This window comes from Lonchura striata, chromosome 13 (genome assembly GCF_046129695.1).
Source record: "Lonchura striata isolate bLonStr1 chromosome 13, bLonStr1.mat, whole genome shotgun sequence".
Classification (NCBI taxonomy): Eukaryota; Metazoa; Chordata; class Aves; order Passeriformes; family Estrildidae; genus Lonchura; species Lonchura striata.
The window spans coordinates 10,643,562-10,670,129 of record NC_134615.1 but is presented as its reverse complement, the minus strand read 5'-3'; the positions used below and the strand labels follow the sequence as shown (position 1 = coordinate 10,670,129).

Below are 26,568 nucleotides of genomic sequence, written 5' to 3'. Positions count from 1 at the left end.
TATATACACCATATATTTATTATACATGTATACAGAACTCATGTCTGAGGTGCAAGTAGGGTTAAGACATTAGCACTTGAATAAAATAATCAGCAGTTCCTCTGAGTGTATCCTTTGATAAAACAATAAACTCTTCAATCTATCAGGAAGGCTTTGCAAGGTCTTTAAAAGAGCTTTGAAATGTCAAGGTTACATTGCAGAGGCTGCAGAATCCTGACTTAATAGGAACAGAATTTATTATTTTTAACAAAACATTAATAAAACACCTATTTAGAGACCATCTGATGTTTTTAAATGAGTTATTACAGAATAAAAGTTAATAGTGCAAATAGGATTTCAGCCCAGGGCATAGCCTTAAAGGATGATTCAAAGGATAAGCCACAAAATATAGCAGAAAAAATTGCTCATGTTGCCAAAGGGAACTTGGTAAGAATATGCTGCTCCTGAGAAGCTTTTAGAAGATGACACTGGCCACAAGGGGCTTCAGCAGTGAACATGCTTTGAGTGGACATGAGCTGCTGTGCCTGCACCAATGGAACAGGCACAACCACTGCACAGATCCAGCCATTCACACACCCAGCAGCTGGCAGGTGTCCAGAGCTGCTGGGGTATAAAAGTGCCAGCCTGTAAACTTCCACAGCTCACAGTCCCTGGAAATTTGGAAATGGAAGCTGATAAATTCAAAGGGCAATATTGGAACCAGACCCTTATCACTGACTGGTGTTTTTTGTCCAAATGTAAATAAGTTACAAGTTTAGGACCTGTAAGCATTTCCATTCACTGTCACCCAGCCAAGCCTTTGTTCTTCTCCCTTCTGCTTTCTCTTGCGCAGCAGCTTACCAGCTCTGTGCATTTTTTGTGACCCAAGAACTTGTAAAAAAAAGAGAAACATACTCCAGAGCCTGGCAACATCACAGCATTGCTCCCAGCTGGACAGCTCCCTCCTCAGCCAGAGAGATATAATGGATCACCTTCCTCAGCCCTGTTTATGCACTGTGGTTATGCACATTGCATATCCAGGTACTTTCTGCATTGTGCCTTTGCACAGAGCCAAAACAGAGCAAAAGAGTTGGCACACAATGGTAAAGAGCCCCTAAAAGAGACAGACAGGGGGATCCACTCCAAGCAGCTCACCAAACCTTGCAGGCACACACGATCTGGGACAATGATTCTGAAAGAAATAAATCAAAGGAGAGACAATCATTAAGGTTTCTGTGGGAAAAAGGCTTCTAAAGAAGGATTTGGAAACAAGCAGAGAAGAACAGCTTAGCAATACAGAAAGAGCCCATGTTTTTTTCAGTTTTCAATCTGAATTAAAATAATTCATGTTCTAAGGAGACTTAAATTTAGAGGAACTTAGTATTATTATGTTTGTGTTACATCTGTTTAATATCACATTGCAGAGTTATGTGAAAACATTTTGTATTTCCCCTATGTGAGCAGTGCTTGAAATGTTTGGGCACATAAGGTATCAGTTACAGTTTAAAAAAAAATATATATATGTATACTTTAAAAGGAAAATAAAAACTGAAGAATAATCAGAAGTCGTGTGACACACAGGGGGGCCCAAAGAATACAGCTCATGACACCTCCAGTTAATGCAATATGATCTAAACCATAAACATTATCATATACCATAAAGCACTATAAAGCCACCAAAAGCCTAGATAGTCCCAATCACAGCTTCCTCTAGAGAAGTGATGCAATATTTGCATATTTCTACAATTTGAAGATTTTTTATTTTTTTGTTAAAATGTGGAAGTTCTTTCCAATTTGACTGCAAGTCAACTCACCTGAAACAAAGTTTAATTAAACATGACTCATTGTGCTTTCCAAGCCAGATATTTTATGTGTGCTGTGGTAACTATTTGATTATCAAACCTCCAGCTTTTGTGGACAAAATGTTTTCACAAAGGTCAGATTCTGTCATGAATATACTTTAATTGATTATCATTTGGAGAATAAAATATCCTCATTGAAAAAAAAACCTCTTAAGAACTGCTGTTAACTACATTTTTCCCTTTCTCACAAAGAAAATATTTTGTATATTTATTTTAATTGACACAAATTTTTTTCTTGTTCACTGAATTTTCTTGAACAGTTTAGCTTAGCTTTAAGGCAAGTTCCTACTGCTGACTCTCCTGGGGCTGCAGTCTCACCTGACACTGCATTCTGAATTGGCCATACTTTGATAAATTTATTTAAACTATAAATGTTGAGCTAAGATAGAAATGGGGCCACGGTTCAGCTGAGCACCCAAGAATTGAAGTAGTCAAGTACTTAATATAATTTGGACCGAAAATGTTATTGCATTCAATATCCTCACTAGATTGAGGGTCATTTTCCTGCTTGTAAACCAGTTACCAATTATTCTTCCATTGTCCTGGAAATATTCCAGAAATCATTATATAGTCCTCTGTGTTCTGATAGGCAACGAGTTTGTCTTTTTCATTTATTGCAAATAGTTAACCTTAGACTTAAGGGCTGGCAGATTCTTAGAGACTTATAATTAGCTACATTAATAATTTCAAGTGTAATAATTATTTAACAATAATGTATTTATGCTTTAGCTATTCCTCAAAAATCAAAACGTGAGGAAGATTACTCTGAAAGTATGACACAGGGAGTAGTCTAATTTTTTAATCAGCAACCAGCTCTCAATAAGATTATTCTGCAACTAATCATTCTGCTGCCAGCAGCAAAATAAAACAGACTCCCCTGAAGTAAGTTTGTCTTGGTAGGGTTTCAAGATAACAGATTGTGACACAAACCTCCTCAGGTTCATACAGTTGCACTGTTTTGCCTTTTTGAATAAACACTTCTGCTGAAATGTTTATCCATTAAGCATACAAAGGAGAGTTTCATCACAAGCACAAATATCTTTTTCATGTAGATGAAGTGAGTATATATACACTAGAATCTCACAGACCACAATTCCTTGGTATCAAAAGCAAGGCTCCAAAAACTTTCATGCAGAGCTGAAAGACATCATTTTATGCTTCCATAAAAACAACTATTACCAAAGATTGGATAGCCACTAATATTCCTGGTTAATAGATCTCCTCTTTTAGACCCTACCCGCAAGAGGATAATTATCCTCTAAAACATTCTCTCCCTGAAATCTAGAAATAACATTATATACATTTGCAAAATTATCCCCATGCCTGTGATGACAAACATGCTTTAACATTTTGAGGAACCATCTACAATCCAGATCATGGAGACAGCATTTCACTGGTCACAGCTGAAAGCAATGAACTCTGCAACAGCTGTCTCTGAATGAACTGAGGCACAGGCCCTGCTGCTCAAATCCTCACAGTGGTCTTTACAAACTGGCCTCACCTATGGCTTGTTCAGGAGCTGCCCAGCTCAGCCAGCTTCTTCATCTGTGTGCTGATTGAACAGAAACCAATATCTAGGACATTTTTTCCATGGGTTGGTGTGACATTCCTATTCTCTGGACAGAGAGACAGAAGAAGAGAAAACAATCTTTACCTCTGCTCCTTTGTTTTCCCCATATGGAATGTGGTGTGGAGATTCTTTACCTGAAGTGATTGCTGGGTTGGATTCTGATGAAGGTTGTTTGGGTTCAGCAACCAATTGGATCCAGCTGTGGTTCAGACTCTCAGCAGAGTCACAAGTTTGTTAGTTAGGTAAGTAAGAAGTATGTAGAATAGGATAGTATCTCTTTAAATAGTATAGTAATGTAATAGAGTATAATTTTAATAAAGCTATCCTTCAGCCTTCTGATCTGGAGCCAGACATCATCATTTCTTCCCTGGATCTGGGGTTCACTGCATTTTTACAATAGGTTGACTTCTCTGTTCCTCAGCATTTCTCTAATCTTCTAAGACAGTAAGTCCATAGGATCACATTCATAGGGCTTATTCAGAGATGCACTTTCCTATTTTACAAGAGACATTTGGTTCCCCCAGTGCTTTTAGTCCCTACCCCAAGGCAGCAGCACTGATTGCAGATGTGGGGTCTGCCCCCAGAGCACCTGAATATTTGCAATAATGAAATGATTGCTCAGCGTTTTAACGTTTTCTTCTTACCCCACATTCTCACATGAAGGACATCTTTCTTTCTCTTAAAATGTCCTAAAACATTTCCACTGTCACTCCAAGATTTGGGAAATTCATTCCCCAATGCATTCCAAGGATGATGTAGCTCTGTCTGTCCTTGTATTTATGCTGAAGCTGATGTTTGGAAAAACAGATGGGCTCTGAGTGTTCTTACTTGGAAATCCTATTTCTTTCCCAGATTCTTGGCTTTTTAAAAGGAAAGTAAGTGAAATGAGAAGTCAAAACAAGGGGCTTGAGCAGAGCAAATGTGTGAAAAGCCCTAAAAAACATCAGGACTAACTCTAGCCTACATTAAAATCCTATGGAAGAATCATGCAAGTTAGAAAAGTGTTACACCAGCATTTTCATCCTAATCAGGAAAAAAAATCAATCATATCCTTTGTTAATGTATAATCAAAATTCTAATATACTGAAACAAATTTCCAAATACAGGGATATAAAATAATTTCTGTCACCTGAAAGATTTTTAAACTAATACCCGTGTCTACCAGTTTTGGTGTGTCTGTGGAACAGGGACTGACACTCAACTTTGGAGAGAAAAAATCATTTAATGACTTCAAGGACAGACTAAAAAGAAGGCGGTAATAAGTCATTGTCACTGTTTGCAGCACAGAGAAATGCAAAATTACCAAATCCTTTTAATTTCTTTCTAAAATACTCATGTTTGCTAAAAAATGGCCATATTATTTGGTTTTATACATATACCAAGAAAACAGAGCCACCTATCAAAAATGCAGTATTTTAAACAGCCATTTCTTTTCAAAATAAATTGTTAGCTCTTGAAGATTTTGGAGGTCAACACTTCCTTGTGGCTCTGTTTGTTTGTTCAGTTTGTAGAAGAGCACAGAATCTGTCTCTGGCATTTAATTAGGGGACTGCAGACACGAATGAACAAGAATTATTTATTCTCTTTCTTTTAACTCTATTTCCCTATTGTTATTCTCAGATAAAGAAAGTTAGTCCTACACCTTAAACAAAAGTTGTCCCTTATTTTGCAGTGTTCTACCAGTGCAGGCTCTACTGATCTTAATGAACATGTGCCCTGTTGCAGAGGCTCACTTTAGCAGACCACAGAATGTGATGAACAAGACTTTTACCAGATCCAGAGAAAATTCTGTGGGTCTGAACCAAGTAGAACAGCATTTCACTGACAGGAATTCATACCATCTATTTTACATAGGGCTCAGGGCAAGTGAAATTAACAGCTTTAAACTTCTCTATGACCATAAGAGGGATTTCAAATAATCCAGAGCAGTTAAATTTGATCTGTAAAATTTTCTCTCTAAAATTGGATAAATACTTCTAATCCTATTTCCATAAGCCAAAACTATGGTTTATATGACACTGAAAACACCTAAAGCAAAGATAAAGCTGGACAGTTCAGAATGGGATTATAGAAAGGATTTTAACAAAATCAGGAAATGCTCAGAATTCACTAATGGGAAATGCTGAAGAAAGAAGAGAAACATCTGTAATCCAAACATTTATCACAATCTAGCATGTTTATCTCTCCAGACAAATCCAGAGTCCAATATCCATCCAGACAGAGAAGTGAGGGTGTTAGTACCAATCACCTTTCCCTACACAGTGGTTATAGCCCTGCTTGTTTTCCCTAGGTAAGTGCTGTCTTGATCTAGGATTTTAAGTGACTCTCACATCTAGGATCATTACTGAGATAATTGTGGTAGATGATGTTCAATTTGCTGAAGTTCTTAATTATTGGATGATAGAAATGGAAAGGATGATCCAAACAAACCCAGAAAACAAAAGCACAAAGCAAACTAGAAGAGAAAATGGCCTCGCTATACATATTTAATGAAACAGTGAAAATATCCTGCACAAAGACTTAGAGAGTTAAATTGAAAATGTGTGTATGATAAATGGATATAATACTGTCTATGTAATGGGTTTCCTATTTAAATTTTGTGAGGATTTAATCAGTTGGGCACAGCTGTGCAGGATGCACCATAAACTATGTTGAAAAATATGTAGACATGTACATTTATCTGCTACAAATTAAGCTCACTTAGAGGTGGTCTTAATGGACCATGTAGCAATCATTACAAGCATAAATTTTAAACTGTCTGTTTCCAGTGAATTTGCTTTGAAAAAAAATTAATGCTCATCCTTAGTGGAGCACAGTAATAAATGGAAGTACCCTTAATCTGTTAAGCACTAATAACCTACCAATTATTCATCATGAGCCCCATGCTGTATAATGTATGTCTGTTACAATTTTATTAGCCATTCTTTACTTAACCTGCAAAGGTGTAATTTTTATCCCAACTTACACACTGTAATTATATGATGTTTTAAGTGATGTGCCATTAAATTCACAGAATGCTCTGCCCCATTGGTTTATTGTAAAACATCTGTACAGTAGAGCATTGTTACACGTTGTGATCATTTATGACTTTCAGACTTTCTGCTTCTATGAACAGCAGCAGCATCTACCTTAGGGATCAAAAAACAGTGGCCGTGTTACAATGCAACACAAAAAATAACACATAAATTATTTAACGTGGAAAATGGATAGCACAGGAATCAAAGTGAATCAGTGACCCAGTTGGAGCTGACTAGAAGGTCACAGCAGTTGTGTCTTCCTACAAGGATTGTCACTTGGAGTCACCTGTACTATCCTGGTGCTCAGAGAAGCAAAGGGAAACCAGCTCCAGTCACTGAGGAGCCTTTCTCACCCAGATACTGCAAGGTTGACCAGAATGAAGATTGCCAAACCACAAAGGAGGAAATCCATGCTTTTCAGTAACTGCTCTTCATTTGCATCTTTTCTGCCCTGCACCAGTCAGAAAATCTGTTTGTTGCTCTGGGAAAGCAGAAGAACACAATTTTCTCGAAGAAACCAAAGAGAGACCTGGAAATAACAAACTGTGAACTCAAGAGAGCAATAGGGTAAGATTTCATTGTGAAGAAATGATGTGTCTCAATCCCATTCATTGACAGAAACTTTGAAATCCAACAGGTTAAAGATTACTTCCTTTCACGATCTGTTTTCAGGAATATTAGGTGAAGAGAATTTTCAGAGGGGAAAAAAAAGAAAGAAAAAAGAAAAAGAAAAAACAACCAACCAAAAAAAAACCCACCAAAGCAAAGCTTATTTTTATTTAGGGGGAGTCAACGCAGGTTGTCTAATTCTTTTCTTCATAAAGACTTATTTGCCAGTTCCTTTGCTGATGTAACTGTTCAAACTGCAGGCTGCCAATATGCTCTGCTTTGTCTTCAGTGCATTGGCCAAATATTCCATCCAGCCTTCATTCAAGCTGATGAGGACAGGTTGTGACATCTCTTGCTATCACCCTCTCAGAAGCAAGGAGCTGCTAGCTCTCCTGTGCTTACAGAATTGCCCCAGCTGACACTCCTGGCAGGAGCATCAATCCCACTGAAACACCAGAGGTGGGGAAGCAGAAATGGCAACACATGAGGCTTCTCCTGCAAAGTGCAGGCACAGGGGTGGTGTGTGCATGGGAAGTGTGAGCATTTAAGTATGCATCAGTCAAAATAAAAATGAGGACAAAAAAAGAGACAACTACATGTGGAAACAAGCCAGAGAAAACTCTTTGATTACACGAGAGGCTAGTACATATGCTGTATATATAACAAATACTTTTTTGAGTTCAGTGCTTGACTCAGAGACACTGTCACATCAAATTCTCTATATTGCTCTGAAGGATCCTTGTGCTGAAATGTCAGCTGGTCATATCACCTAAAGGCAAAAAGAAATTGCCCTAACATTATGCATAGCAATTCCACTGCTCCGTGCTCTATGGCACTGTTTTCCAAGAATAGCTGTTTCAAAAGGAAGCTTCTCTTCGGTGTGAGCCAGAGGCAATTGAATTTTACCCTGAAAGTGGCTATAGGCTTTGTAGAAACATTTAGGAATATTAAATATTCATGTATTTGATTTAACAAAATTCAGGACAGTAAAGGCATCCACCGGAATAACTCCAGTGTAAATATTTTTAACATTTACCAGTACAACTTGAAGTATGGATATTATGACAAAGTGAAATGCCACAAAGAAGAACAAATGATTGGAAAATTCCCTTTTTCCTCTTGTAGTTAATGGGTGTTTATGAATTATTTTGCACCTCCAAATGGCAATGTCCAGGACTCTAGCCTTCCACTGGGAGGGCTGTGCCCTGCAAAGAACTGTTCTCAAGTTCAATTTTCTTTCACCTCCTTTCACCACAATCAATTCCACAAAAGTCTGACATTTTTTCAGACCTAGATCTACATCTTACCCTCTATCACTGGTATAAGCAAACATTTAAAACAGAATTTCCAGTGAACTCTGCTGCTTTGCACACCACATAGGGGAAACGTGAAACTGGATGTAGATGTCACAGAAGAAATGGAGGAATCCTATATACCATGTGATATACAACAGTAAAAAGCCATGAGAAAAAAAGGTACCATAAAATACATCCATGTATTTTGTCTTGACTTCACCTAAATTATTGTCAGAAACACAGATCTGCTGTAAAAATACAGTGCACTATGTTCTTTTGAACAGCAAAAGCATGTTTTTTTAAGTGCTATTTAAAGCACTGGATTAAACCCCCATATCAAGGGGTTCCTTGTCTAGAGGAAGGCATTGCATAAATCCATAATTTCATACTACAGGAAAGCTCATCCTGAATCCGTTCTACACTGTCTCTCACTGTGTACACACCTAAACATGGAAATTTGATTAGGAATTCTGGATTTGGATTTATGTTTTGAAATGGAAGAAACAAACAGAAATATTGCTGTCATAACATAGTATCATAATGTCTACAAATTCTTAAATTTATAGATGTAAAGATAATCTAAAGCACCATGACACAGGAATTTGGAAATCTGTAGACAGAGTGAAAAATAAAATCTCATGTATTACAAGTATCTAATGACTATATATTATATAATACTCTGATGCATGAAAAAGTGGTACAATTTACAGAGAGTTTAAAAATAAATATTAGCCTATTTATTTTTAAGCTCTCTGTAAACTGTACATTTTCTTGGTTAAATTAATCTACAGTTTACAGTCAAAACATAACAAAGCATTTAAGATTTGGTAATTCAATATAACAAAATGAGATAAATATAATTATTTTATATATAGGAAAGCTTTTCTATATAAAATGTGTGCATATATATGTAATAAATAAAAAACTTTCAGAAATAGCTTATTAATTGTAAACTTAGGAATTTTTAAATTGTGTTTCCTTTGTAAAAATACTGGAATGAATTTTTTTAATTAAGGAAATGTGGACTTTTTTAGTTTGTGCATCCAACTTAAACATCTACATTTCTTATCTTGTCAGAACGGAAATTATATTATGATGGCATAGATTGTATCCTACTGGATTAAGAGACCACATTAAATTATACAGTCTGCAGTAAATATATATAAGAAAATTGGAATTGTAGTGGTCAGAGCAGCCCATGGTCTTTTCCATATATATTTCTTTTAAGAGGACAGATACCAAAATCCCCAAAGTGCCTGGCATATAAAATTACGAGTACTGCTAGCTTGCTCTCCAGCAGGAAGCACTACACACTTCCCCAAAGCACGAGACTGACAAATTAAATCTTCTGAGACCCAGAGCCAGTGCCCTGTGTTCTCAACACGTGGTTAAAGCAGCAGCAATGCTTTGCTTGCAGGGGTTGTGCCACCACTCTGCATTCTCTCTCCCAGTGTCTCTTTCCCTGTTTTAACTTTCCAAGGATTTCGCTCTTTCCCTCATCACTTCATCTCCAAATATACCAGTGCAGTATTTCACACACAGACGATGTTCTCTTCTCTCCCATTTCATCTGAGCCCAGCTGATAAAACCACGTTAACACCAGGATGATCCTGTACCCTCCACCTCTAGAAAGGGGTTTATTCTGGATTTGCTGCTATCCCATCTCACTCCATTTCACCCAGTCAGGCAAGAACATTGGTAGACCAAGTTGTTAACTGCCTGCAGAAGACATGCAGACTGATTTTATGCTAAGACCTAGGTATTGTTCAATCCCTGTAAGGGAACATTATATTTACCATTATGTTCAACAGAATTATTATTTATAAATGTATATATATATATATATGTGTGTGTGTGTGTGTGTGTGTGTGTGTGTGTGTATATAAAACACGATAAAAATTTTTCCCTGTGCAATGTAGCAGATTAGACTGCAGAAAACAGTTGCCCCTGAATCAAGAGTGAAACAGCCAGTATTCAATGTTTGGTTTGAACTGTGTTCTAAACTGTTTGCTTTTAACAGGCAGACCACCAAGTGGAGAACTATAGTCTTCTAAAAATAAAAGCCCTTTCACTATGTATAAAAGTTTCCTGTAGGGTATTGTCTACAGTTTTATTGTAGTAGAGGAATAGAAAGAACAACTACAGTGATATCATACAGTGTCAAATAAATAAAATTGAAAATTATTCTGTTTCAGTTTTGTATCACTCAATTCAAAACCATCACCTAACTAGGTAAGTGTGTCAGGGCTATAGTTTAGGAACAAATGCACACATTCCTGGGACACCACTGAAGACAAAGAATTTCTTTGGAATATGAAGAAATAAATTAAGACTGGTCTTTTGTAGTGCAGCAAAGGCAGCCTCAGTCTAGCAGGGCTCTGCAGTTCAGCTGCCAAACTGTGGCTGAACCACTGCTCCCAGCCATGGACACTGCATGATTATAAGGACACCAACCAAGCCTTTCTTCCTTCTATTTCTTTCATTTTTTTTTTCTTTTTCCCTTAATGAAACTTTTCAGTAAACTGTGTCTGAACTAAGGATCATTCTGGTATAACTTTTGAGCCAAAGTTAACAACGCTCACAAAAGCAGAAATTAATGGCTGAAAGTGTGGCTACTTTCTGGCCAGAAAAATCCATGGACTGAAAACCAATCCTGTGACATCAACTCTTCATTCCAAAAAAGCCACACAAAAAAAAATAAAGAAGTCAGCAGGTCCACATCATAGTAAGCCTCAGGAAATTCACCACACACCCACAATTTTTAGTTTTGTTTACAAAGCAACAGAAGTTAAAGACCTGGTTGAATTTCTGTTCTTTGCTATTTCAGGGTTCAGGAAGTTGAATTTTTTTTTAATTTCAGACTGTCTTGATCATGGACTTTAATGCAAAAGAGATTGTACAGGTCAGTGGTTTATTGGGCAGGGCATGCTGCCAAAGGCAAATATCAGTAGGGAAAGAGATGATAGGCAGGGAGAAGGGATAAATCATGGTCAAAGCAGGCTTAGAGACAAGACGGAGCTGTGTAAATATAATTTTTGGACACAAACTGTCTTCCTGAAGCACATCTCTTGGAGGATTTTGCCACCAAAGCCCAGGGCACACTCCAGAGCAGTAACACTTCCCCAGATGCTTACTAAGGTCTTGCCAGCTATCATCCATGTCTGCATGTATTCTAAACTCCCAACAACAGCAGTGCTCAGCTTCTGCTGCTCTGTCTGCTCACAAATGAAAGAACCTAAGAGAAAATGAAACCCGAGAGAGAGAAATACAAAATGTAGCACATTGCCACCATCAGATGCTCTAAAAAAGACAAACTGAACCCAGTGCCCAAAATCAGGTGTTTTACAGAAGCTGTATTTACAGCTAAATAATCTGAAATAATAGATTTGATTGCTAAAACCATTTGTCATTTCCACAAAGTGGAACTAGGTAGAGCATTCAGGAAATTTTTCTTAGAAAATATTGTCAAAACCATTTCTTGTTTCCTAGATACATTCAAGCCATGGACATGACAAGCAGAGCAGCTCAGCATTTTTCAGAGCACAGTTTTTGTACTGTAATTAAGTGCTTGCCTGGTTAAAAGGGTTGGCAGATGCATTTTGAGTTGCACTCAGTTCAAGTGATCATTTTTATTTAATTGAAACAAGGTTAATGATCAGCACTTTCACAGCAGAAGTTCCAGATAAAGAAAGCAGTAATCAGTTGTTGAAGCCACAATTCTTCAGAACACTGAAAGCAGCATTTACACTTTCTGTGCCTCTACCTTAACGTGAGACACCCAGTTATAATGGAATTGTTCTCCAAACCACCTCCAGCTGAAGTTCTTTAATCAGCTTCTTGGTATCCCCAAACACAGTTCACAATACTTTAAAAATTGTCAGAACAAAAGGCGGTTTAGTTTTTATATTCTACAGAAGGCCATTAGGACTACCACATCTGTTCATGCTTCTGTAGTAAATCAACAGAACACATTTTTCTTCTCTTTCAACAATTTTAATGTTTTCTAACTTTGTTTATGTCACACAATTTCTCATGACTTATTTAATTCTTAACAATTTTTCTTGTATTACTAATAATTTGAGATGAGTTGTACGAGAAAATTTTCTACAAATTAGCAAATGATGAGCACCTTCAACTCCTGGCAAGCTGCTTGCAGCACAAGTCAATAGGCAGCATGCCAAGAGAGTATTAAAACACAACTACTTCTAGAGTTCCAGGCTTCATGGTTGCTTACAGTTCCAACTTGTTTAGTGGTATGTGGATTTATGACCAGAGAGGCTGTTCTAACTAAACCTGCAAATAATCAAGACTTCTTGAAACTGTGGGAAAACAGAAAGAAACACCCAGCAGAGATATACAAAGTCAGCAAAGATGAAGTGAGAGTAAAACCAACTTTGTCTTTCCTTGTGTGACCTTAAATAACAGTTTGTGTCACAAAAGAATTACATACACATTTAGATAACAGACTCAATCTATACTCATGAGCTTAATTTGGTCTACGAGTGGCACTAATAATGCTAAATGTAAATATTCAACTGCAGAACTCAAAGACCAGATTGCAAATTTTGTCAGGATTCATCACAGTTTGATTAGTATGAAAGTAGATTTTATAGAGTCTTTGTTTTTCACCCTAAAAAAGTTCATGTATCAGTAGCAAAGACTGAATTTCATACAGAATGGAAGCAAAAGAGAGAATTTAACCATGACCATGTATGATTGCATTTATTTAAATGTTGGTGCTGCTACTAGCATCAGTGCTTAAAAAAACATTGCCTTTTCAGCAATACTGCAATCAATAGACCCCATAAAACTAAAGCTGATCTACAAAACCCAAGATTTTTTTCGCAGAAAAAGCTAAGCACCCTCCTAACCATACCCAGTTAAAGTCATGGATGAGCAAAAATAGATGTTTCTATTTCTAAACTGGTGAAGATATCTGTAGGCTCCTAGAAACAGAAAACCCTTTGCCATGCAGGTTAAAACCTCCTGCCTGGCCTATCTGGCCTCAGGGTGGGAGCACCCAGGGAAGGAGGGAAGCTGCTGCCTCTGCTCCCAAGGCCATCCAATGGGATGTTTATGCATCAAACAATCCAATAAGGGACAGGCTATGAGCAGCCAGGCATCAGGGGGGTTGCAAAATAAATGGGATTTGGGCATTTTTACTGCATTAACTAAGAAAAAGATGTATTATTTATAGTCTGTACATGGCTATAGGTTTGGCACGCTGTTAAAAAAATAAAAGCCAAGTTTAATAGGTTTTTGGATCTCACATTAAGCAATCAATGTGGTTGATACACCATAAGTAAATCAGAAATCCTGCTCCTGAGCACCACTGGAATTCAAAATTCAGGATTCTACTGCTTGGGGGCATAAAAATGCTGCACTTTAGGGCAGAAAGAAGATATTAATTTTAATTTACCTTTGAACTGAAACAAACGGTGAGTTATGGAAGAAAGCAATTTAGAACAGGATGAAATCCTCACACAGTAGCTCTGTGTGAATTTTCATGAATGCTGATCATGATTTTATGATTATAAATCATTGCAAAGTTTTACACTCTTACAACAAAATGAGGAAATACATTCTAAATTATATATTGGTGATTTTTTGCAAAATATCTAAAATTCTATCTTCGCTTTACCACTTTGGAAAATTTCAATGAACTTTAGGAATGGAATACAACTGGATATTATGTACGCTTGCTTCACTGGCAGACCTGAATGTCTTCTGATTTTGGCTAAAAATATCCATATATCAAGGAAAGATTCTTACCACTGAAAACACAGATGAAACTGTGTGATCCAATATTTTACACTGAATTCTTTCCCTAGGATTATTACACATTTTAGACAGAATCAGTCTAGCTTTCTCACACAAATTATAAGTGAAAGCAAAACATAACTGGATGACCAAAATTTCAGAAGCTCATTGTAAGTCTGACTAGCCTCCAAGTATGTACAAACCTCTCAAATACAAAGTTTAAAAGGAAAAGTCCACAAAAGGATTTGAACGGTTTTTCCCCAAGTTATTTCTATATCAAATTGTAACTACAAAGAGAAGTTGACTGTTACACAAACACAAGTTTCAAGGCCACAGTTACGGAAATTTTTTAAATTCTGTCAGTAAATAACCTTTTGCATCAAAATATTCTGTTATACAATTTCTCACATACTGAAGAGCAGCAAGACCTCCTGCTGTATCTGCTCCCACATTAAAAATGCTAAATTATCCAGAAAAAACAGAGATTAAGTAACTCAACTGAGGACAGTAACTCAACCAATCAAATTTTTATTTTCACCTGACAATCTTTCATCTGCATTCTTCCTCATATCACCTAATCTGGTTTTATACATAAAGAGGGTTTTTTTATTTATTTGGCAACAGATTATGTCAACAGCCATTTGGAAGTAGCCAAGATAATATGCCACCACCAATCCCTGAGCCCTGGCAGGACTTCCAACCTCAAGCAGCAAGGGAAGTATTTTTCAACATCTTCAAGTTAAGTTAAAAAGATAAACACCACAGGTAAGCCTAAGTCATACAAATATGAAAATCCCTCTTTGTTTGTCACTCTTCTCAAGCATGGGGTAATATCACTGAACAAATAGCAGGAAACCAATGGAGAATTCTCTTCAAAGTCTCAGGGTATATGGTGGCAGAACTAAGAATTACAATTTCAATTCCCTTCCTGCAATAACAAAAACACACTTATTAACAACAATCATGCATTTGTGGTAGTTTAGAACTTTAAAATATGTATTATGTTTCTTTAATCAATTTCAGTTAAATTAATCTCATAATATGGTGTTTACCTGCTAAAAAACCCAAAACAACCAGCACTAACCACACATGGGAAGAAACACCCAGCTGGACCATTTAGCTGTGTAGTACACAAGTTATTTTCATTTTCTCCTAGTAAGCATCATGTACTAACTAATGTGCAACACTTCACCCACTAATATCAAGACACATTGCTAATTTGGTAATAAAGATCAGCTTCTTTTTCATTAAATTGCATTTATCTGTGTTACAATCCACTCAGAACTAAACTTTGAGCTGAATTCAGGTAAATCCATAGAGAAATTATCTGTGAGATAAAGGCCAAAATGCAGTTCACAGTGCACCTATTTTTGAGTTGTAGGCAAAAAATTCAGCAAGGTCAAACAATGAAGCACTGTCAGAGGGGATTTGTTTCTAATACACCCAGTACAACAGTTCTGAAGATTTTACCTTGGTTTTCTTTCAGAAGTGATATTTTAATTTTTTTTTTTTTTTTTTTTTTTTTTTTTTTTTTTTGTAGCAGACAGTGAGTATGATGAGATACATGCTGCTCACAGTACAGGATTTCATAGCCTACTGAACAGGCAAGGACATAAACAGACATCTAAAGTTTAGAATGTGCACAAGTTTCTCACAGAACTGGAGACAAAGGCCCTGCAAGCTTAATCCTTTTTGTATCATAGAATAATTGTGTAACTTCAGTCAGCTCTCTTATTTCTCCATGGCCCATATCCATTGCAAATAAATAATAATTCCCACTTAATTTCAAAACCAGGTAATTAATTAGTTGCTACCAGCAAAGTGCATTACAATTATTGCACATTACAAATACTACTGTTTCCCTTTCCACAAACTCAGGTGATGTCCCACTGAACAAACACAAAATTTCAGGGTTTTTTTTCAGGTATTGCAAGACAAAATGAGAGGGCAAAATGGCCCTCTTAGAAAAATGGTACCTAGTTTGGAATGGATGACAAGAGTGGAACGTGAGATGTGCACAAGATTGTATGGGAAATTCCATCTCCCTGTGATAATTCTTCCAATTCACATATACATTTACACACCTAACTAAACACAGATTTGCAGTAATTAATAGGAGAGCTTAAGATGAGGTAAGAAAGCCAAAACCACTTCAGCAAAGATTCAAACTCTATCTATAATTCACGTATTTGTGGAAAATATTTGTTTTCACAACTGCATGACTTCAGGGGAGATTGCAAGCTGTCTTTTTTTCCCCAGTTTCCAGGGTTTTTTCATTTGGCAGCATCTCATTTGTATTATTTATTACAGAAGTCACACACTTTCCATCTGGATACAACTACAGAAAAGCAAGACCCCTCAAAATAATGGCAGAGTACACACAGGCAGAAGTAGCTTTCTATTTAAGAATATGGGGGTTTTTAAAGGGATGGAAGAAAGGTCTATATGTGAAACAAACAAATAAATATCAAAACTCCAATCTATTCTTTCTGTATATGTATTGAACTAAAGAAGCTGTGAGAGGAAAAAAAATACAAGTAGCAGACAAAGCTTTGTGCTCCCCATTTTAAAGTAAGCAAGTAAAGGATTTCCCGTTTCTCTTCCCTTCCTCAGCTCTGACCAGTATGGTTCAACTTTGTGCTTCCCATGTATTTAGGTTACAGTCTTGATGTTTCACTCTTTTTCATGTATGTAGAGCTGGGAACACACATTTAGAGAATAAAATTACCCATCCTTCAACCTCATCATCACTCTTCATCCTCCTTACTTCTCCACACTGGCACTGTTTTTTTGTTAGTCTGAAACACGAATCTGTAGAAGTCCACTGCATGTGTAAAGCATTTAATGTACAGCCAAGAACTATATCTTCCCCCAAAACAGATTTCTACATGTTTTTGATGAGTCCCCTTCAGGTTGGATGCTGAAACATATATTCTGAATTAACTATGAGCTTCTATTCCACTCCTGAAGGACAAAATGAAAAATTCTTAATTCATCCACAGCAAAACCTGCCCACAATGATTTCCATTCCAAGGAGCTGCTATCCAGAGGCTGCACCCTGCTCGCTCTCCAGAGCTCACAGGGGCAGAGCAGGGAGAGGGATGGGTGGCAGAATTTCCTGCCTGCTGCCCGGGCCAGGGGAAGCTCAGGGTCCCGGGCTGGGGGAAGCTCAGGGTCCTGGGCCAGGGGACGCTCAGGGCCCCGGGTCAGGGGAAGCTCAGGGTCCTGGGCCAGGGGAAGCTCAGGGTCCCGGGTCGGGGGAAGCTCAGGGTCCCAGGGGAAGCTCAGGGTCCCGGGTCAGGGGAAGCTCAGGGTCCCGGGTCAGGGGAAGCTCAGGGTCCCAGGGGAAGGCTCAGGGTCCTGGGCCAGGGGAAGCTCAGGGTCCTGGGCCAGGGGAAGCTCAGGGTCCCAGGTCAGGGGAAGCTCAGGGTCCCAGGTCAGGGGAAGCTCAGGGTCCCGGGTCAGGGGAAGCTCAGGGTCCCGGGTCAGGGGAAGCTCAGGGTCCCAGGTCAGGAGAAGCTCAGGGTCCCGGGTCAGGAGAAGCTCAGGGTCCCGGGTCAGGGGAAGCTCAGGGTCCTGGGCCAGGGGAAGCTCAGGGTCCCAGGGGAAGCTCAGGGTCCCAGGGGAAGCTCAGGGTCCCAGGGGAAGCTCAGGGTCCCGGGTCAGGAGAAGCTCAGGGTCCCGGGTCAGGGGAAGCTCAGGGTCCCGGGTCAGGGGAAGCTCAGGGTCCCGGGTCAGGGGAAGCTCAGGGTCCTGGGCCAGGGGAAGCTCAGGGTCCTGGGTCAGGGGAAGCTCAGGGTCCTGGGCCGGGGGAAGCTCAGGGTCCTGGGCCGGGGGAAGCTCAGGGTCCCGGGTCAGGGGACGCTCAGGGCCCCGGGTCAGGGGAAGCTCAGGGTCCCGGGTTGGGGGAAGCTCAGGGTCCTGGGTCAGGGGAAGCTCAGGGTCCCAGGTCAGGGGAAGCTCAGGGTCCCGGGTCAGGGGAAGCTCAGGGTTCCAGGCTAGGGGAAGCTCAGGGTCCCAGGGGAAGCTCAGGGTCCCAGGGGAAGCTCAGGGTCCCAGGTCAGGAGAAGCTCAGGGTCCCGGGTCGGGGGAAGCTCAGGGTCCCGGGTCGGGGGAAGCTCAGGGTCCTGGGCCAGGGGAAGGCTCAGGGTCCTGGGTCATGGGGGAAGCTCAGGGTCCCGGGCCAGCAGAGCAGCAGTGGCCCCGTGCTGGCCCGGGCACGCTCTCACTGCCAGATGGCTCCGAGGCAGCAGCCACGGATCCTCTCTGCAGCCCTGGCAGGCAGCTCAGAGCAGGAGGTATTCTTGTCAAGTGCTGTGATGTAATCAGGAGCCCCTTAGTTTACAGTCAGGAAAAGCAGAACTTTGAATATCTCTGTTATTTCTATTCTGTTACGAAGAATTGTTCTCTATGCAATCCTTTAGCTTGGGTACAATATGCATTTCAGACTAGATCAGAGCAGGGTATTACTTCAAGGCAAAATGTAAACATTAGAAGCATAAAGAAGTGGAGCAGCTGATGTACATTTTGGCTTAGCTGCAGAATCACAAAATGGAAGATAAATTCTGATCATCAGAAATATTTTCTTTGCCCTGAAGTGAAATTGTTGTTTTAAAATTATTATTATTTTCCTACACTTATTCTGTAAATTGTATCAAATTGGAATTGGAAAGGTAATTTTTAATTTTAAAATCAAATGGTTTGAAAAGTGCAAGAAAATTTCAGAATTTGTTTTCTTTCTCATTGCAGCCATAAAATCTTCTCAAGCTTAGCCAGCAGTGAGAAACGGAGAATTTCATCCCATTCAAATAGCATTCTTTGAAAAATTATTGTTGATGAACTAATTTATTGCACTAAAATCTCAGTCAGTGTTTTCAGATGATCTAAAATAGGAAGAAGTTTTGTTTGGAATACCTGTCAGAAACAGGATAGATGTTAGTATCTCCAACACAACATAAATGTAAAAGAACCACAGAGACAGTTACCTGAGATCATAGGGCATGATTGCAATCCAGGGGTCTCAACATAAAGCATCATTCTCTCTCCATCATCTGCACTGGCCCACAAGGTCTACCAAAACTGAGAGCAAGCATCTAAATCAGTCTCCACTCTCTGGCACTTCAGCACAAAAATGGCACAGAACTGTCACTTGGAGACCTGAATGCAGCCCTAACACAAACACACAGAGAAACCAAAATAACACCTCAGTGGAAAGGGTGGCTGATCAAAATCTCTGCAGAGGAATCCAGCAACTGAGGAAGCAGAGACAGGGAGCACTGGGCAGGAGGCAGCCCCAGGCTGGAGAGGAAATTTCCAAGGCACAGCGTGGAGCTGTGTTTGCACAGCTCACAGAGACTCTGCTGCTCCTGGGGCCACCTGGGTGTCACCCCCTGGACCCTGCCAGTGAGAGGATGCAAATGACACTCCTTGGAAGTCATCTGTGCTCTTAGGAAAACTGAGCTTGGAATTGGCGCAGTTAAAATAAAACCTAACCTGGAAGAGATGATGGCTAAAACATTAAATGGTTCAGGGTTCATTTCTGAGCTCCTTATGACTAAATTTATGTGTGTGTGAGCTCTGAGGGCTTTTAAAAAATGGAGATGTGCAACTGTACAAACTTCATGCTATAACTGCACATGTGGCACATTCTATGGCATTTAAGGCTCATTAAATTCTGAATCTTGTGTCATCTGCCCTTGGCTTAAAATAGTTTTGTGTGAGCCTTTTTTCTCTAACTTCCTCTTTGATAGAAGTTGTTTCTGTCAATCTCTTAGCTCCCTTTATTTTCTTTACCACATCAGTTCCACAGCAATACCATAAACTCAGATTACAATTTGACTCCCTTCATGTTTACTCAGAGGAAAGCAAAAAGAACTGAATAGTTTACAGAAACCCTCTATGGCCAGGTAATAATTAAAATAATTTCAGAACACCTTTAAGAAAAAAAAAAAACAAACAAACAAAACATAAACAATGTTCCAAATCAAATTCAAAGTAAATTTTTCCATAAGGGTTCCACTCAGTTTTCTAATACATATAGAACTCTAGCTGTAATAGAAATATTTTCTATACAAAGTCTAGGATCTGTGGGAAGGAGCTGTTTTAACAAGTTCAGAGGAAAAATACCAAGGTGATCAGAGGGGTGGGGCATCCATCCTACAAGGAAAAGCTCAGCAAATTAGGTTTGTTCAGCCTGAAAAAGAGAAGGCTTGGGGTGACCTAAGCAGCTTTCCAGTACCAGAAGAGAGTACGACAGGAAAGATGAAGTGCGATTTTTTTTACAAGAGCATGGAGTGACAGGACAAGCTGAAATGACTTCCCACTGACAGAGAGGAGGTTTGGATTAGGTGTTAGGAAGAAACCCTTCCCTGTGAGGGTGGGGAGGCCCTGCCACTGACTGCCCAGAGAAGCTGTGGCTGCCCCATCCCTGGCAGTGTCCAAGGCCAGGTTGGATGGGGCTTGGAGCAACCTGGGATGGTGGAAGGTGTCCCTGCCCATGGCAGGGGGTCTGGAACCAGATGATTTTGGGGTCCCTTCCAACAAAAGCCATGCTATAGTACTGTGATTCCATTTCATTCAATGCAACAGCTCTTTAACATCACTAAAGAACTGACAGAACAGAATCTGATATCTCTCAAGTCACTCTGACACAAAATGTTTCTTTTTATAAATCAAGAGACTCATAACAATAGCAATATTACATTGCCAAAGAAGCTTCCATTTAATTTAAAGCATGATCAAAATTCAGACACTTAGCAAAATCAAGAAATATCACATCACTGCTGTCTGCTTTCAATAGCTGTTTGAAGTTATTGGGAGGGGAAAAAAGAGACCGTCTTATTACAGGTTGGCAGTACAGATTTTATGACAAATTTCTTCCCTGCTGCAAAGACTTTATGACTGAAAAGGTACAATGCTTTATAAAATGAAGCATCTTTTTCCATGATAATAACTGTTAAGTTTTTCCTCAGTGCTCATATGCCTGCAGCTTATTTTGTAATGATATAACACCTGCAATGGATTAAATTTGCACTGTAACTGTAGCAGAGAGCGTAAGAAATGTCACTTCTCATTAGCCTGCATATAAATCTGCCTTTTTTGGTAAGCAGTATAAAAGAAAGACCACTGAACCGCTAGAAACTCAAAGCATATGTTGTTCATGCAAAAAGGACACTCAGCAATATGAGTCTTTTCCATGCTGTTCTCTTTCAGGGCTGGAAGAATGTTTTTGGGAAGAAAAGGAAATACACAGAAATGCATTATCATCAAGTAGTAGTAGATTTTGATAATTGCTTGCTGACACAGCTGAATATTGTAAAATATCAGAGAGTAAATTAGTTGATAATGTAAAGCAGTAATTAGGATTTTGTGCATGCTTATGCTATTTACATATTTTAATGCTTTGATATTAACATGTCAACTTTAATAGTATGCAAATGAATTCCCATGTGTGAGATTTATTTTCCTCAGCATTAGACATGTATTCATTGACAGCAACTGTAAATTTCCTTTCTTATTTGTCTTTTTAGAAAGACTTTCCAGGATCTTATACAAAACATTTTCCCTGCAATGTCCTGTCCAGGTCTAATAGATAGAACAATCCAGCTCCACATATCACAGTGCAATACAAATACATACACACAATCTCTTTGTGCCTGAAGTTCCACAACAAAGTAAATAAAGAGAGGTTATTTAATTCCATGGTATCTCTGCCTGTCTCTAGGTAGTGCTGATGCCCACTAACAATCTGATATAACATTGTTAAGCTGAGAAGTGTGAAAACACATCAAAACAGTGATGCCTCAAAAGACAATGGCATACCCCAAAGTATTTTAGAAGATTTGGGATTAAATATAAATATGCCTTCGAATTTTTTTCCACATTTCATTGTGTTCCTGATCAATCTTCTTTTTCTGTAGAGTACATTTATGGAAAGTTTTCAACCTTCAGATGAACAACACTTAATTAAAAACAAACAATTGGAAAACAAAGGCATGGTGTGATTAAGAAAAAAGTACAGCCTACCATCAGTTATTGCTTTACAGTGCACAACAATTTAGTTCTGGGTGTACTGCAGAACCTGCATAATACAGCCAGAGTTGCCTGGCAACAAACAGGAACTATATCAGAAAGGAGCAAAGGTGTGAATGAATAAACAGAAGTGACAGGGACAAGTGAAAATGCTCAGCAGAACCATGTTCAGTGCTAGAATGCCTAACCAGGCTTTCACAGCATTTCAAGGGGAACATTGAATCAAATCCTCCTCACTATTAAAGTAAGATTCATACACATACTAGATCTGACAAAACAATCAGAATATAAAATATGGAGAAAAGGCAAATTAATGAATATTTTGTCATCAGTTTCGATACCGAGTACATCCACAGATTAAATACCTAACACTAACCTGATTAGATGAAGTAGAATTGATCAAAACTCCTGGCTCAATTCTAGCTGCTCCTCAGGCATCCATTTTGGAGCTAAACTCCTGGAAATCCAGGCACTCACACACTGAGTTTGAAAAAACATTGATCATTATCATTATATTATTGATCACTACTTTCCATTCAGAAACTCCTAGGCTGACACACTGAACTGTTTTGGTACTTTGCAATTTATTTATTTGCAAGATTCTTTGGTTATAACCAACAGCCATTTTTACATACAAGGCCCACAATGCACAATTCCATTTCACACTGACAATTTAGTACTATGCAGAAGTATTTTAGCCATTTTATAGCACCACAATATTTTATTGTGAAAGCAACCCCACTTTAATGTGAATACATAATTGGAAGAGAAGAGATAGTTAGATATGAGAAAATCCTGAAGATCTGAACAATATTGATATCTCTGAAGAGTGTTTTGAAAAGGAACAGATTTCATAGTGAAAAATTGCAAAATTATAGTTTGATATATTGAATATACATGGCCAAGCCCTTCATCTGGCATATTTCAGAGAAGCTCCTATCATCCAGGAGAGCCAACCTACTTTATCACAACCAAGGGTCTTACAGTTTTTCACAAAATGATACTGAAATCTAGCATCTCAGCTAAATCTGAGTCGACCTTTTTCTTCTCTATAGGTAAGACAATGTGATCAAGCAGAGATTGATTAGTCAGAATTACATTGACGTAATGTTGGGGCATAAAGTTGCATGAGGTCATCTTCCTGAACAGATGGTCTAGAGATATTGGTTTTAACTAGCACATGGTTGAGTAAATAATGTTTAAGTTTTCTTTGAGAGCCTGGGGAGTGAACCAGATAGAGTTGAGTGAAATACCTGTGCCTCCTGCTCACATCATCTGCTACTCCCAGGGTTTTCATTTCCTGCACTGTTTGTGCTTTATCGCACGGCTCACTGGTCAGGCAGTCTGTGCCCTTGGTTCAAAAAGCTTTTATTGGAACATTGAGAGAAATGTGCACTTAGTTCCAATTTGTCATTTCTTTAAAAAAGAGGTTGTTCCTTACAGGCAAAATCAGACAATAGACGTAAGTGTGTGAATGAATGGCATTTTTTTCAGTCAGCATAAGCAATTTCATATGTAGACATAAATTACCTTAATACAATAAAAAATCTACATTATCACTTGCATGAACAATTTTATTTCTATTGAGATTAAATGCATGTGTGAACGCACAAATATGTTAATTCTTAAGTTTGGGCAACACAGATGTGTGTAGCCATGTTTGTTTACAGTCTCAAGGGGAACGGTCCTTTTATTGTATTATTTGTTTTCTACATTGTTGCTTAGAGTAAATTAAGAGTGGCTGAAAATAAAGCTCAGAAGATTTCTCTGATACTTTTTAATTCTTTGAAGAGGAACATCTCTTAAACCAAACAGCTTCTAGATATTGAGTCAGATAACTAGTGCTGACTAGTTAACTAGTCAGATGTTATTGAGTTTTTCAATAACATCTGAGTAGTGTGTGTTCTATCATACTTGTTTTCATTATAAAAATTCTGGGATTGTCGTTGTAATATTCAAATGATTATTTGATAATGAAAGATGGTATATTAAAGATAAAAAGTACAGCACAAGATTCAAATCCAGGGTAATGATTCACGGACAAGTAAATTAATATACACAATTAAGATAAGCTTGACTAAAAATTAGTTTCTATTTTGTTGCATTACTTAGCATATTAGTATCTTAAAATGACCTTCAAATGCTACTGATTCATGACTACAAATTATTATTCTCAGTAAACACTAAAGTACAGAAGAAGTATGAACAAAAATGCAATAGAAAAATTAAGCAAACAATAAAACCTACTTGTGCAAGCAATAATCTGATATGGTAACAATATTTAAATTAAACTGCCTGCATTACCTGTGTGAAAGGAGCACTCAGATGCGTAGGTCACCTGCTTATTCAGCTAACTCTTATTAAACATTTCCTGCTCCCTTCACCTTCTCCCTCTAAAACCCATTGATGTCTAGCAGAGCTTCCACATTTCTGTTTTTCTGGTGTTTATAAAAAAGGCTAAAAATAAAGCAATAAAAGAAAAAAATCCAGTAACATTGGCATTCTGATTTATTTCATTTAAACCAACCTTTGAGGTAAAGAAGAGGGCATTCTCATATTCCAAGAAAAGAAAAACATATACAAGCCTGGCAGCACTGCCTGTACAACTTCTTAAATTACAAATAGGTCTACCCCAAAGAATTCAAACCCCATTCTCCAACTAGGCTTCTGTAAAGAAGCAAAAGGTGAAAATGGGGAGGAGAAAGGGATACAGACATTGTTTTATGTATGAGTTAGAGAGAGAAGATTCAGTGGGAAAAAAAAGCAAAACCAAACACTTTAAATTTCATCACATCTTCCTCGCAACAGCTCAATATATCATGTTCTGGGCTGCCTGAAGTTCATCACAGAAACATGCAGCTTCCTCCAAGTTTATCCAGAGGTTTCAATAAAAAGATGAACTTCTTGTTTTTAAAATGGTGTTTATGGAAAACTTGCGATCAAAAATTCACTTTAATAAACCCACTTACACTACACATAAAACTAGGCAGCTTGCAATAACCTGCTTTCACTTGGGGCACCAGAAGCTGTAAGGTCATTACTAATATTATTGCAGACAAGTGTTTTTCTCATGTTTTATGACTGTAATGTCATTCCTATTTGACTTCACTGACACTACTCATGGCAGAAATGCTTATGACATAATTATGGAAATACAATGCTTATTATTGCATAATAGCCTTACAAATCTCATGCATGCATCATTATGCAAATTTGAATAGTGGAATAAATGTTGTTGATATCAATATGTCCATACAAGAATAAGCTAAACAAATGAAATATAGTCCAATTAGTAGTTTGGTGGGCAATCTTAAATAAAAGGAAATGCTCAAGGGATGAAAGAATTCTTAAAGTTATGGCAAAAATCTGACATAACTTCAGGAAAAATAAAGATTTCTTATTCAGTTGATCCCAAGACACTATAATTCAAGAAGTGATTGATGACATACATACCAAATTCTAAGTTCATTAAAGCTACATGTCAGTTAATTTAATTTGACTGAGATTTAGGAACCTGAGCTTAGCTGGTATTGTAGTTGCCCCAAAAGCTAACAGAGAGAGGAACAGGGTGAAAGAGAAAAGAAAGACCTCCAGAGTCAAGTATGCTACTGGAGATCGTTATGCCAAGGTGATGTTAATTACCTTCTGAAAGTACTTCTCTCCCATGCCTACAGGCAGAACTTATAGCCTGGATAAATAATGAACTTCTAAAATGTCCTGTGACCTAAATCTCAGCCTGCATGCTGCATCTATATAACAGAGCAACCCACATATCCTGGTCCACTCAAATGGCCAGGCAGCTCCTTGCTCAGACTGGGCAAATCTGTGCCATATCTTCCATGTGTCTTTATTTGGTAGAGAAATCCCTTGTAGTTTCTGGTAGGCTATATTAACTCAAGCAAAAGTGGATTGGTAGCTAAATTTAAACCACTCCAGAAGGAAACTGAATTTTGAAATTGAAGAGAACCTCAATCCATCCAAGTCCCACCAGTCTGATGCCAATGCCAGCAAAAATGCCCAGACCCTGGGAAGGGATTGCAGACCAACAGGAGAGCACAGGACAGCACAAAGCAACTCCAGTCAGTAGGTCAGCTTAATTAGGAGTCCAGCTTAAATGATTATGCAAATACAGGCACAGGGAACAAACAAGAGGAGCTAGAGGCACACACACCTGCAGGGCAGGGATCTTACTGGCCTCCCAGAGCCAACCACACCACTGTGTAGTGCAGGTGACACACTGGAGGGAAGGGATGCCAGCCAGGGGACTGAGAGGTGCACCTGGGAGACCCCCATGCAATTCAAGGCCAGGGTCCTGCACCTGGGGTCAGGAAACAACAAGCCACAGGTATAGGCAGGGCAGAGAAAGGACTGGGAGGTGTAAAGGTACAAAAAGCTCAGCAGGACCTGGCAACATGTGCTTGCAGCCCAGAAATCATTACTTCTCT

The 26,568-nt window shown here is 38.6% G+C and overlaps 1 long non-coding RNA gene across 2 annotated transcripts in view; it reads right to left on the bottom strand.

The window, feature by feature from the left end:
• Nucleotides 1-26,568, bottom strand: part of LOC116183124 (uncharacterized) — a 120,057-nt gene that overhangs the window by 59,908 nt on the left and 33,581 nt on the right. For both annotated transcript variants that reach the window (XR_004148782.1, XR_002465890.2), the window contains exon 3: nucleotides 1,135-1,171. This is a non-coding gene — a long non-coding RNA (uncharacterized LOC116183124). The remainder of the gene's footprint in view (nucleotides 1-1,134; nucleotides 1,172-26,568) is intronic.